This window comes from Perognathus longimembris, unplaced genomic scaffold, assembly GCF_023159225.1.
Source record: "Perognathus longimembris pacificus isolate PPM17 unplaced genomic scaffold, ASM2315922v1 HiC_scaffold_5931, whole genome shotgun sequence".
In the NCBI taxonomy this organism is placed as follows: domain Eukaryota; kingdom Metazoa; phylum Chordata; class Mammalia; order Rodentia; family Heteromyidae; genus Perognathus; species Perognathus longimembris.
Genome location: NW_025961413.1, coordinates 118,729 through 133,277, shown reverse-complemented (window position 1 = coordinate 133,277; position 14,549 = coordinate 118,729).

Genomic DNA, 14,549 nt, shown 5'->3' with positions numbered 1-14,549 from the left:
AGATTGACAGTTCCACAAGGCAATGGGACTTCTGGGCACTGCCATCTTCCCTCATTTAAATGCTCACTTCCAGGGTTGGCCTGGCAGGCGAGGATGATAGCCCTGTGAGCCAATGGGAGGGCCTGGGCACCACCATCTTGCTCATTTAAACTTCTGAACCTCCCTTTCCTCCATCCCCGTTTTCCGGGGTGCGGTGGGTCAGGACTTGGTCCAGAAGGACAGCTTCCTAAGCTAGTGAGAGTGCCTGGGGGCATCTCCATCTCTCTCCTTCTTCCCTCCCCATGTCTTCCAGTGCAGGGCCTGATGGACACCGCTGAGCATCAATGGGAGGCCCAGGCACTGCCATATTGCTCATTTTAACTTCCAGACCTCCTCTTTGTACTTCCCCCATGTCTTCCATGGTGGGGGAGGAGGCAGGGCCTGGGCCTGTGACTGACTGCCTTCTCAGCCAGGGAGAGGTCCCCAGGATGCAGGAGGAAAGATGGAAGTGCATGGAGATTCCCCACTGTACCCCTCCTCATTTTGCCTCCTTGCTTTGCCTCTTTCTTTATCTTTCCCCCCCTCCATTTTCACTAATTAATCATGAATTGGAGGTGGAAAAGGTGATGACGATTTTTTTCCCGGGATTTGGCCATTTCTGGTGGGGATTCTGCTCATGCTCCGGGTTGATGGATTATGGTCATCAGGGGGCAGGCACAATGGGAACGGATTTGATCACGGGGTGGGGGTTGGGTGGTGGACCAGAAAGGGGAAGGGGCTGCAGCAGGACTTCTGGGTCAGGGGTCAGCACACAGCTGCTCGCCCTGGTCAGACAGAGGTTAGCTCTAGGAGCAGTGGAGGGCGGTGCTGCTGCACCCTGGGGCCCCAGCACAGGCATAGGGAGGAAGGGAAGCAACCACACAAGTTCCAGGGGTTGAAGACTGGGGTGACCAAGTGGATCTTCCAGACACTTCCACCTGCAGGGTGGGAGGAGGGAGCTGGGAATGCCTCCATCCATTCTTCCACCCATCTATCCAGCCTCCCTCCTACCCATCCATCCATCTATCCATTCATTCATCCACCTGTCCCTCCACCCATCCATCCATACAACATCTACCCACCCACGCACCCATCCTTCTACCCATCCATCCATCCATCCATTTATCCATTCATTCATCCACCCATCCATCCACCTATCCATCCTTCCACCCACCCATCCATCCACCCACCGACCCACCCATCCATCTACCACCTATCCATTCATCCAGCTTTCCACCTATCCATCCACCCCTCAACCAACCCACCCATCCATGCTTCCATCCATCCATCAACCCACCCTTCCATTCATCCACCCATCCATTCATCCACCCACCCATCCATTCATCCATCCACCCATCCACCCACCCATCCATATATCTATTCATTTATCCACCCATCCATACCTGTCCCTCCACCCATTCCTCCACCCACCCATCCATCACGCATCTTTCTTTTTGGGTGCCAGCTCACCTATGAAATCCCTTCCACATTCCCTCTTTGTGTCGGGTTGCCCGTCTCCTCTCACACCCCCACCCGAACCCCTTCTCTCTTACCTGCCCCTGAGTGCCCCAGGGTTCACCTGAGGGTGCAGTTGCCATAGCAGCCGAGATCCCCGATGTCCAGGTCGTTGGCCAGGATGAGCAGGATGTTGGGTCTGGAGGCGGGGTGGCCTGGTGCCCCCCACAGGCAGGGAGGAGGAGGAGGAGGAAGAGCAGGCCCAAAGTGGGCGCCCTGCTGGGTGCAGAGGGAGATAGAGGAGAAGGAAGAGATTAGATCAAGGAGGGCCAATGGGCCTTCCATGGACCTTCCTCAAGGGCATGTGGAGGTCAGCCAGGAAGCTGGGGTTGGGAGGAGGATCCCTATATACTATAGATATTATATATTATTATTCACTATAATTACAAATTATTATTTATACAAGTGTATTATATAGTATTATATAATTAACAATTATATGTATTTTATGTATAATTATTATATAGATTATTATTAATACAATTATATATCAACATATATGCTATGAATACAATTATATGTATGATTCTATATATTATGTCATTGTTATTATAATTACACATGTATATTTAAATACTATGATTATATATTACTTATATGATTAATATAGCTATATATTATTAATATAATTATATATAACTGTACATTATTAATAAAATTATATATAACTATATATTGTTAATATGATTATACGAGTTTTTATATGTAAGTATTATATATTATTAATACAATTATATGTAACTATATATTTTAATATCATAGTTATTAAAACTATAAATTATATGTTATTATTGTAATTATATACTATAATTATATGATGCATATGTCATATAATATTAATATAGTTGTATATTGTTATTAATATTATTATATATTATGTTATATACTACTAATATAGTTGTATTTACTTTATACATAACTGTATTATACATATTAGTATAATTATATATAACTACATGTAATTAATATAGCTATATATTATTAATATAATTGTATATAACTATACACTATGAATACAATTATACATAACTATATATGTTAATAAAATTATACTTATTTATATCCGTAACTATTATATATTACAATTACAATTACAATTATATGTAACGATTTTATTAATATAGTTATTAAAACTATAAATTATATGTTATTATTATAATTATATACTATCATTATATAATGCATATGTTATGTATTATTATAGTTGTATATTGTTATTATATTATTATATATTATATTGTATATTACTAATATAGTTATATTTATTTTTATATATAACTGTATTATACATATTAGTACAATTATATATAACTATATGTGATGGATACAATTACTAATGACTATAAACATTATTAATACAATTGTAGATTATATATAACTGTCTATATGATATCTGTAATTATTAATATAACTGCACTTACAGAATTACAAGCCATACCTGTCATTTCTTTATTTTTTTTTTGTTTTGTTTTTTTTTGGCCAGTCTTGGGCCTTGGACTCAGGGCCTGAGCACTGTCCCTGGCTTCCTTTTTGCTCAAGGCTAGCACTCTGCCACTTGAGCCACAGCGCCACTTCTGGCCGTTTTCTGTATATGTGGTGCTGGGGAATCGAACCCAGGGCCTCATGTATACGAGGCGAGCTCTCTCGCCACTAGGCCATATCCCCAGCCCCATATACCTGTCATTTCTATAAGTTTGTTATTCTATATCCTATAATATGCAATATGATATACTAATATATAGTAATATATCACATATCATAATTGTATTATATATCATATTTGTATTATATATAATATCTGTATTATACATCATGTCTGTGTTATATATAGAGACTGGATTAACATCGGTGTATATTTTCTATCACATTTATATAATGTTCTATGTGATATTACATGTGATAACATGGGTTTGCATTTTATAGTATGTAGTGTACTATTACAAAATACATATTATGTTATCTATTACACATTATATAAAGTTACAGGATACTACATTTATATTTACAAATTATGTATTATATTGTAGAGTATATATTATATTACATTTATATGCTATATATTGCACAGTATGATATTATAAATTACATAATATACATTACCCAATGCATTATATATTACATTATATACATTTTATATTATATAATATATAAGATGTTATAGCAAATTACATGTTATATTATTTGTTGTATTATTCCACATTTATATTATATAATTAGAAAGTATATATTACAATACACATAGCCTTATGTATTATATTATATATGTCACATTTGTTTATTATATATTATATAATATATAATATACTATATATTATGTTAAATATTATTATTGCATGTTAGATATTACATTAAGCATTATACATTATGTCATATCACATTTATAGTATATAGGATATAGTAGATTATTACATATTCCATATTATATATTATCACTAGTTATCTATTATATTATGTGTGATATATTACATTATGTTACAATTACATTATATAATTTTATATTATAAATTATTACATGTTATCTAATATATTATGCATGATATATTACATCACAATTACATTATATAATTTTTATATGATATATTGTCACAAGTTATCTATTATATTATGTTTGATATGTGACATTACATCCCATTTCTATGATATGTGGACTGGATTGACCTTGTATCACGCAGGGAACTATGGGAGAATCCATCACCCATAGATTCTGATATACTCACCTGGGCCCTGAGGTAGAGTCTGCTGGGGGCGTGCCTTAGGTGGTGGGCAGGGCCAGACTCCCTACATGGACCAATCAGAAGGAGCCGGGCCTAATCCCAGGCTGACCATTCAGAGGCGACCTGGAACAAAGGGGTGAGACCAGGGGGCTTGTGCTAAGGACAGTCAGGCTGTGGGCCAAGGCGAAGTGACAGACACGCCTAGAGGTGGGGCTGGCCCTTGTGTGAAGCAATCAGTAAAGAATGAGGAGCTCACTGGAAGTGACAGCAGGGGGAGAGGGGCTTGTTAGGTTCACTGGGAAGCAGGGAGGAGATACCAGGGGGAGTGGCCGACCTTGGGGTATGGAATGAAGCCTGTCGCCTGGATACCAAGTGAAAGTGACAGTCATTGGTGCAGGACTAAGCCTTTTGCCTGGATACTGTGTGAAGTGGCAGTCATTGTGGGGGGTAGGCGGGACGTAACCTGTCTCCTGGAAACCAAGTGGAAGAGGCCTACACCGGTGACCCTGACTAGGGACGTGTTGCCTGGAGACTCACAAGAGTGACATGGCTGGGAGCAGGACAAGTTCCATATCCTAGATACCCACCAGAAGCGGCCTGCCAGGGGCATTATATTATATATAATGAGAATGGATCAATCCTAATATTTAATGTGATCTACATCATATAGTCATACAATATATAACCTACGGAACATAGGATATGTCCTATAATATTATATATAAAATAGTATACTATACTATTATTATGTCACATAATGTTATTATGTCTCATGTTATTATGTAATGTAATGATATTATATAGAATATAATAGTACAATATATTATATTATGACGCATAATAGGATATATCATTGAAATATACGTAATATGATACATTATTATACATACTAGTACTATATAATATCATATGATATATAATAGAATATATTATTGTAATATTATACATGAAGTGATACATTATTATATATAATACAATATATTATTCTATTATGGTGTGTCATAGAATATATTATTGTAATATTATTCCAATTTGATGCATTAGTATACATCGTATCATAATATTGTATTATTTAATAGTATATATCATATTAATTATTCTGCAATACTACATTAATATCACATACATAATACAATAATATCATATGCTATTATAGAATTATCATATATCACATAATGTACTCTTATTACATTCCACATCATTTTTCTGTATAATTGTGTGTCAAAGAATAGTATAATAAAATTTCATGTTACATTATATGCAACATTAATTAATAACAATACAGAATGCACATTATACACTGTGTGACAGTATTGCTACATTCTTTTACATACCATAATAAATGAGTAACTTATCAATGTGCATGTATCCATGAATGAATGTAGAAGACAGTCATAGAACCCATTATAATATCATCTCATAATACATTATATTATGTAATAATATATAACATATTATATAATATATATTATGTACTTACATATTATGCATATATTACATATATAGTATATGTGTGTATATATGATTACACCAAAATACAGACCTTTATGAATGATGTTCCCCAGGTCCTGGAAGGTTTTGTGAGGAAAGCAGAATAAATAAGAGGAAAGAAAAGAAAAGAAGCACTATTCATTTCTTTATATTTTCATTTATTTATTTATTATTTAATTTTAATGAGAAGGGAAGACCATTTTCCTCTGGTCTCATGGTCCGCTTGGAAAGAGCAATAGATAAAATAATAATATTTAATAATGATAATGATAAAATAATAATCAAGAAAGATAATAATGATTATGATAAGAAATAATAATATCTGCCTCAAAAGTTTGGAACGTGACTTGTAGAAAGTTCCTGGGCTGTTTTTAATTTTTATTTATTTCATTATTAATGTTATCCATTTTTATTTATTTCATTTTTATTTTATTATTATTATCTATTTTATCATTATTATTCCATTATTGTTTTTAGTCTTATTTATTTCATTATTGTCATTTTTATTCTTATTTATTTCATTATTATCATTTTTATTCGTTTTGTTATTATTAATTTGATTGTTTTACCTTCCTTCAGCGTGTCCCCTCCCCCCTGCAGGATGTGCAGGTGGTTGCCATGGTGATGGAGGGGTGGGGTCCCCTCTGGCAGTTGTCAGGCAATAGCATCCTGCTTAGCAGAGCTGGAGGCTGCTGAGGACATCTGTGTCCCATCACGTTGCCAGGCAATGCCTCCCAGGGAGCCATTGTGTGAGACAGCTAAGTGGTCCCAGCACTGGGGACCACGCAAGACTCTGCAGTCGGGGAGCAACCAGAAGACTGAGGAGGAAGACAGGGAGGATGGGGAGGAGGAGGCAGCAGAGGAGAAGGTTGGGGAGGAGGAGGAGGAGAATGGGAAGGATGGGGAGGAGGAGGAAGTCGGGGAGGAGGATGGGAGGATGAGGAGGAGCAGGAGGCTGGGGAGGCCTGGGAAGATAGGGTGCATATGGAGGAGGAGGAAGAGGATGGGCTGGAGGAGGAGGAGGAGGATGGGGCGGAGGTGGAGGATGAGGAGGAGAATGGGGAGGAAGAGGAAGATAAGGAGGAGGGGGAAGGAGAGAAGGATGGGGAGAAATAGGAGGAGTATGGGGAGGAGGAGGAGGAAGAGGAGAAAGAAGAGTAGAAGGAGGACAGGGAGGAGAAGGAGGAAGACAGGGAAGAGGAGGATGGGGATGACAGGGAGGAGGATGAGGAGATGAGGGAGTAGTTGGATGAGGATGAGGACAGGGAGGATGGAAATGTGGCAGCCAGGCAGAGCAGGAAGAATATCTGGCCTTCATGGATGAGGATGGAATGGGGTGCATCCTGAGGGAATCCCGGGGTGACCCCCACAACAAGAGATGTCCGGGTTGATGGGGTGCACCCTGCAGAAAATCTCAGGGTGACCCGCAGTAGGGATGCCCATTGTGGGGTGCATCTTGTGGGGAATCCTAGGGTGACCCCCAGAGCCAGGGACGCCTGAGTCGGTGGGGTGCATCCTGCGGGAAATCTCCGGGTGTCTCTCAGCAGGGATGGCTGGGTTGATGGGGTGCATCCTACAGGAAATCTCTGGGTGTCTTGCAGCAGGGATGCCAGGGTTGATGGGGTGTATCTTGTGGGGAAACCCGTGGTGACCACCCGCAGGGAAATCTTGCAGGAAATCTCCGGTGTCTTGCAACAAGGATGCATACTGTGGGGTGCATCTTGTGGGGAATCCCAGGGTGACCCCAAGAACCAGGGATTCCCGGAGGCATGGCATCCACCACCCACACCCTGACTGGCCTGCGCACCACCCTGGCCAGGTTGCAGTCCAGGCACACCGCCCCAGCCTCCTTGCCGGCCTGCAGGCCCTGAAGCTCCAGACTGTCATCCATGCGCACCAACACCCGGCGGCCCCGGTCTCCGGTAACCGATGGGCAGCACCACCTGCCCCGGCAGCAGCCACAGGACACAGGAATGGGGCCACCGGACCGTTGGGCAGCACAGCAACAGGCTGGGGACCTCGCCCTGTGGGGCCTGGGCCTCCAACACCAGGGCCGTCTCCATCCCTCCATGGGCCTGGGCCATGTCCATCACCACCATGCTGGTCTCACCAAGGGCCTGGGACTTATCCATGACCCCCATGTTGGTCTCTCCATGGCCCTAGGCCTTCTCTACCACCACCATGTTGGTCTTTCCAAGGGCCTGGGCCTTCTCCATCCATGTTGGTCTCTCCATGAGCCTGGACCTTGTCCATCACCACCATGGTGGCCTCAATCCCTCCATCCAGGATAAGGGGAGGCACCAGCAGCACCTGGAAATCCACCATGGCACACCTTTCCCTGGCCACCAGGCAGGTGTAGCGGCCACCATTGGTGCGCTGGATGCAGAGGATGGGCAGACGGCCATCGGTGTGGATGGAGTACTTGGAGGAGGACAGGGAGGACGGGGAGGGCATCGGGTGGCAGGTCAGCATCAGACAGGTGATGGGGGATGGGGATAGAGAGGAGGAGGACAAGGGGGAGGTAGAGGAGGACGAGCAGAGTAAGGGGCAGCGCAGGGTGACGGGGTCACTGTAGGGGATGTGGATGGTGGCAGGGGGTGGGGGGGAAGGAGGGGGATAAAGGATGATGATGATGATGATGATGATGATGATGATGAAGATGAGGAGGATGAAGGAAAGAAGATGATAGAGAAGATGATGATGAAGGGAGTGATGAAGGAAATGATGATGATGAAGGAAATGATGATGATGAAGGAAATGATTATGATGACAATGATGAAGAAGATGATGATGATGAAATGATGATGACAATGATCACGATGGTGATGAAGGAAATGATGAGGAAGGAAAGGATGTTGAGGACAGATATGAATACGGTGATGATGAAGATGGTGGTGATGAAGAAGATGATGAAGATGACGATAGTGATGAAGAAGATGATGATGATGGTTGAGACAATAATGAAGAGGATGAAGATAATGATGATGAGGAGGAGGAGGAAGACGATGAAGATGATGGTGATGATGATGAAGATGATGGTGATGATGATGATGATAATGGTAAAGATGGTGGTGATGATGGAGAGGAAGAGGAGGAGCACATGCAGCTCATCCCACCCGGCCCAGTTGCACCCCTGGCAGGCATACTCACTGGCCTCCCCATACCCCACACCCATCAACACCAATGTCCCATTGGGCATCATGGCGGCCCTGGACCCCAGATTCCTGACCCACACCCTGGGGGCTACCCAGGTACCGTCAGGTAGACGCCAGGACACCTCGGGGATCAGGAGGCTTCTGGCCACACAGTCCACGCGGAGGAGGCCACTGGGGGCCACACGGATGGGGAGAGGTGGATGGTGATGAGGAGCGTGAGAAGGAGGAAGGTGGTGGGGGTGCAGGGGGTCAAGGTGGCGGATCCTGGGAGCCGCCATGGCCACATTCACCCACAGCACCTTGTGGTCATCGCACACAACCTTTTGGGCCATGCACAGGTAGTCGTCAGCATCCTGTGCAGTCACCTTGCACACCACCAGACTGACATTGTCGAAGGCATGGATGTGGCCATAGGGGTTGAGGGGGGAGGGAGAGCAGGAGGGTCAGATGAATCGATGGATGGGTGGTTGGAGGGGTGGATGGGTGGGTGGGTGGATGGATGGGTGGATGGTGGATGGATGGTTCAGTGGGTGGATGGATGGTTGGGTGGGTGGATGGATGTGTGGGTGGTTTGATGGATGGATGGGTGGGTGGATGGGTGGATGGGTGGGTGGATGGGTCGATGGCTGGGTGGGTGGGTGGGTGGATGGTTAGTTAGATCATGGATGGGTGGGTGGGTGGATGGGTGGTTGGAGAGATGAATCGGTGGATGAGTGGAGGGTTGAGTGGTTAGGTGGTTGGGTGGGTGGATGGGTGGGTGGGTGGATGGGTCAACGGATGGGTGAGTCATTGGATGGGTGGGAGGGTGGATATACACATCCCTCCATTTCCACCACCCCACCCCACTTCTCATCTCCTCACCTTCCTCCAGGATGCATTTGTCTGGCATCCTTCACATCACCCCTGGCATTGGGTCACCCCACGCATGGTAGTACAGACTCAGGTTTGCCCCATGTGTCACCCACATATGTGCCATGTGCCCGGCCTGCACCCTGGGCTGTTTCGTGTGGGGCTGGGTCCTGACATCCACTGTGACCATCCTGCAGGCCACGCCCACGGTGTTGGCAGCCACGCACTCATATTGCCCCGCATCGTTCATGGAAGCCACCGCACAGACAGTGTGCGATTGGGGAAGACGAGGATGTCCCCAGCTATTGACATCTGGGAGCACTCAGGTGGGATCTGTTGGGGAGGACCCACTGGATGATCGCTCGTAGGGCCACGGCCCATGTGGAGCAATGGATGTTTGCAGGAAGCCGGCAACAATGCCATTACGAGATGGCTCCTACTTCCTTGCAGCCTTACTGGTAAATAACGGCAAAGCCTAACGGATTTACCGGCCTGAACCCCGCGCATGCGCAAGTGAGTTCTAGTCCCAGCCAATCCCGTGGCAGCTGCTAGTAGCAACCAGTCACAGACCAATCAGGGAGCGACCCATGCTCACCCAACGGTATATAAGCAGGCGGTTTTGGCCTTTTGGTACCCCTCGCTTCAGCTCTCCCTCAACCAAGCGGCTCCTCAATAAAATGTGATTGGGAAGGATCCTCGTGTGGTGGTCGCCTTTCCTCGCTGGACGAGGTTGCCGCCCGCCGCAACTGGTGCCGAAACCCGGGACCAGGCGAGGGGTTGAAGAGGATCCAGAACCCAACACATGAGGAGGTAACTTCCCTCAGGTATGTGGACTGCCGTTCCTGTCTGGTGCTTCTTATTATCCTTCCGCTGTGAGTGCTGGTGGCTGGTGTGTGCTTGCTCTGTTTGCGCTGTGATGCCCTTATGGCGCATGGTACGCTCATGCCTGGAAGATGGACACTCCATAGATCTTATAAATGAAGGTCAAAGGGCCCTTAGTAAGCACCAGGATAGTCTTTCGGAATCCTCATCAGTAAAGGGGGAAGTGGTTAGGCCTAAGGAAAATAAAAATAAGGAAAATAAAAATAAAAAGATGAAAGAAAGAAAAGGGAGACCCCATAAGGGTCTGGAGGAGGGACTGCAGCCCTCCAGAAAATCCTCGACCGCGCAGGCGGTGGGGACAAGACAGACAAAACAAAAGCAAACTCAAAAGGGACAAGGACCAGTTGCCCCATTGTATCCTTCTTTGGAGGAATTTAAGATTGATAACTCCTTCTCAGCTCTTAGTATAGAGGGCAGTGAATCAGAGAGCGAGGCCGAGAGTGGCCATACCTCGGGCAGCGAGCTGAGCCCAGAAGATGAAGAGGGCTTGGAGGAAGCCGCTGCTAGGTACGAAAAGGACAGATACGGACCTGGTTACCCCCTTGGGGCCAAGGCCCCCAGGCAAAAAACACCCTCTGCCCCCCCCCCCCGCCTTATGCGGTGTCCGGGCGGAGCAACTTCATAAAGAGAAGTACGTGGTCTAGGTTGGCCACGGCTTTTCCAGTCTTTGAGAACCCAATAACAGATGAAAGGACCTATGAGCCAGTCTCTTATAAACAACTAAGGGATCTAATGGAGTCAGTGCGCACATATGGAGTTACAGCCAGTTATACCACTGCCTTATTGCGGCGACTCACGGTTAATGCCATGACGCCCACGGATTGGTTTGAGATTGCGCGCACATGTCTCAGTCACGGGCAGTTCCTTGACTTTAGGTCCATTGTTCAGGACAAGGCACAAATACAATTCAGAAAGAATCTCCAAGAAGGGAGAGCCGAATGGTCGGTGGACATGCTTCTAGGACAGGGAGCTTATGCAGTGGAACAGACCACCTACCCCTTTGAAGTCTACCGCCAGGTAAATGAGATATTTTACAAGGCTTGGCGGGCCTTGCCAAACAAAGGAGAGGTGGCTGGTAACCTTACAAAAGTGATTCAGGCGCCCAATGAACCATTTTCTGATTTTGTGGCACGCATGCTTGAGACGGCGGAGCGTGTACTTGGGAATTTGGATGCTGCCATGCCACTTGTACAACAAATAATCTATGAACAAAGTACCAAGGAATGTAAAAGAGTGATAACTCCTATAAAGGAAAAGGGCCTTGAGGCATGGGTAAAAGCTTGCCGAGAGGTGGGAGGCCCATTGACAAATGCAGGCTTGGCGGCGGCTGTGCTTTCTGCCGCTCGCATGGCTAGGGACGACAAACAGAAGGGCTGCTTTAAGTGTGGCGAATTAGGACACTTTAAGCGGCAATGCCCGAAAATTAACATGGACCGGATCTGGTGATAACGAGATCCAGGGGAGCTGTTTGTGTTTTTCCTCAGGGCCAAGAAGTGCCTCACTGGGTGCCAACGAGATTGACCAGGCCTGTGGAAACGACAGAAGAAACCCATTGCGAAAATAAAGACCCGCAAGATGAAGACGCCATCCACTTGCCCTGTGGTGCAACTGATCCCCCTGCTACTTGCAACAGTGCTGACTGCAGCCCCGATGGCAGCAAAAGAAATGACACTATGGGCTGTGACTAAGGCATGGCCAGTACCTATGCCCTTGCATGCAGATTCTCCCTTCCTCCCCACCTTGTTTTCTGCAGACTGCAACATGGAAGTCCCATGTATTGCTCGTATTTTTACTACTATGCCTAGGGGGCAGTATGGTCTGCCTCTGGTTGGTCTGTCACCTGCGAACCCAAACACGAAGGGACAAGGTTGTAATTTCACAGGCTTTAGCTGCCTTGGAGTATGGAGCTTCCCCCCAGATTTGGCTTTCAGCCCTAAAAAGGGATTAAGCCCTCAATTGCACGGCCTTTGCACCCCAGGAAGCTGGTAGCTTCACTTGCACTAGGGATAGGCGTGCATTTGAGCAGAGCAGGATGCCGGGCAATAGCACCGCACTTGGGAGTCCTGGGGTAACAGGCCCCAAGAAGAGCAAGTCTGATTGCACGTGGGTAGATACCCTAGACCCCACCTCTGGAAAAAAGGTATCGGACGGGTCTGGCGTCCGATGAATGGATAACACTCATGGGAAAGCCAGTACAATGTTCCAAAATAGCACACAGAGATCAGACCTCTACTCTTACCTGCACAAAAACAAAAAGGGGGAACTGCAGGAAGCCGGCAACAACGCCATTACGAGATGGCTCCTACTTCCTTGCAGCCTTACTGGTAAATAACGGCAAAGCCTAACGGATTTACCGGCCTGAACCCCGCGCATGCGCAAGTGAGTTCTAGTCCCAGCCAATCCCGTGGCAGCTGCTAGTAGCAACCAGTCACAGACCAATCAGGGGGCGACCCATGCTCACCCAACGGTATATAAGCAGGCGGTTTTGGCCTTTTGGTGCCCCTCGCTTCAGCTCTCCCTCAACCAAGCGGCTCCTCAATAAAATGTGATTGGGAAGGATCCTCGTGTGGTGGTCGCCTTTCCTCGCTGGACGAGGTTGCCGCCCGCCGCAGGTGTTCAGAACCAGCCCAGCCGTGGCTGCCACTGTTTCTGCCCTGGCTTTGTGGATCACGTGTGGCAGTCAGGTGATCCGCAGCCAGTCCTCCAGCCCCACGCCGGCCTCTGCCACTCACCCGTAGACCCCACGGTCCTCAGGGGTGACCAGCATGATGCTCAAGCTGTGGTTGACATGAAGCCGGAAGCGCCTGTTGGCCAGCGGGGCCCAGTGCCACATGCAGCTGTTCAGAATCATCCACCACACAGGGACAAGGGGAATGGGATGCACCAGGATACGCGGCACTCCAACATGACCATGTCCACTGCTGCCACCGTTACCTCACACCACGGCCATGCAGGGCCAGAGATGGCAGCCCTGTTGGGGTCTGTGAAACCCACGGCCTCCATGGCATTCATGATGGTGTCTATGGCGTCCACAGCATCGTTAGTGTCCACGGAATCATTTGTGACACTTACTGTGTCGATTGTGGTGACCACGCATCCTGGGCATCGTCTGTGACTCATACGGTAACTATAGTCGTGTCTAAGGTGTCCACAGTGTTACCTGTGACATCCACAGCTTCCATGAGGCCCATGGTGGTCTTCACAGCACCTCTGGCCTCCTCGGCATCATCTGTGACTCCTACGTTGTCCTTCATGGCCTCCATGTTGTGTGCGGTGACTTCCACAGTCACATCTGTGACACCTACGGTGTCCAAAGAATCCATAGTGGTGTCTATGGTGTCCTTGGCATCATCTGTGACTCCTATAGCATCCATGGTCATGTCTAAGGTGTCCATGGTGTTTACTAAGGTATCCATGGCATTGTCTGTGACACCTATGGCATCCATGCTGTCTGTGACACAGCTTCCACGGGGTACATGGTCGCACCCACACTATCCGTGGTGTCCTCGGCATCATCTGTGACTCCTACGGCATCCTTGGTGGCATCCATGTTGTGTGTGGTAGCATCCACGGTCATGTGTATGGCATCCACAGTGTCCACAGTGGTGTCAATTGTGTCCATGTCGTCCACGGTGGTGTCTATGGCATCTACGATGTCTGTGGCATTGTCTATGACACCAGCAGCATGCATGGTCATGTCTATGGTGTCTACCGTGTCTCTGGTGGTGTCTCTGGTGTCCATGGTGTCTATGGTGGTGTCCTTGATGTCATCCACCACTGTGTCCCCAGATGGGCACTGGGCCTCATGGGCCCAGGACTGGCTATGGTGGTTGGTGGCCATGCACTCATAGTCGCTGGCATCCTGGGCTCAGGCCCTGTGCAGGACAAGGGAGCCACCAGGGAGGATGGAGAGGCACAGGGAGCA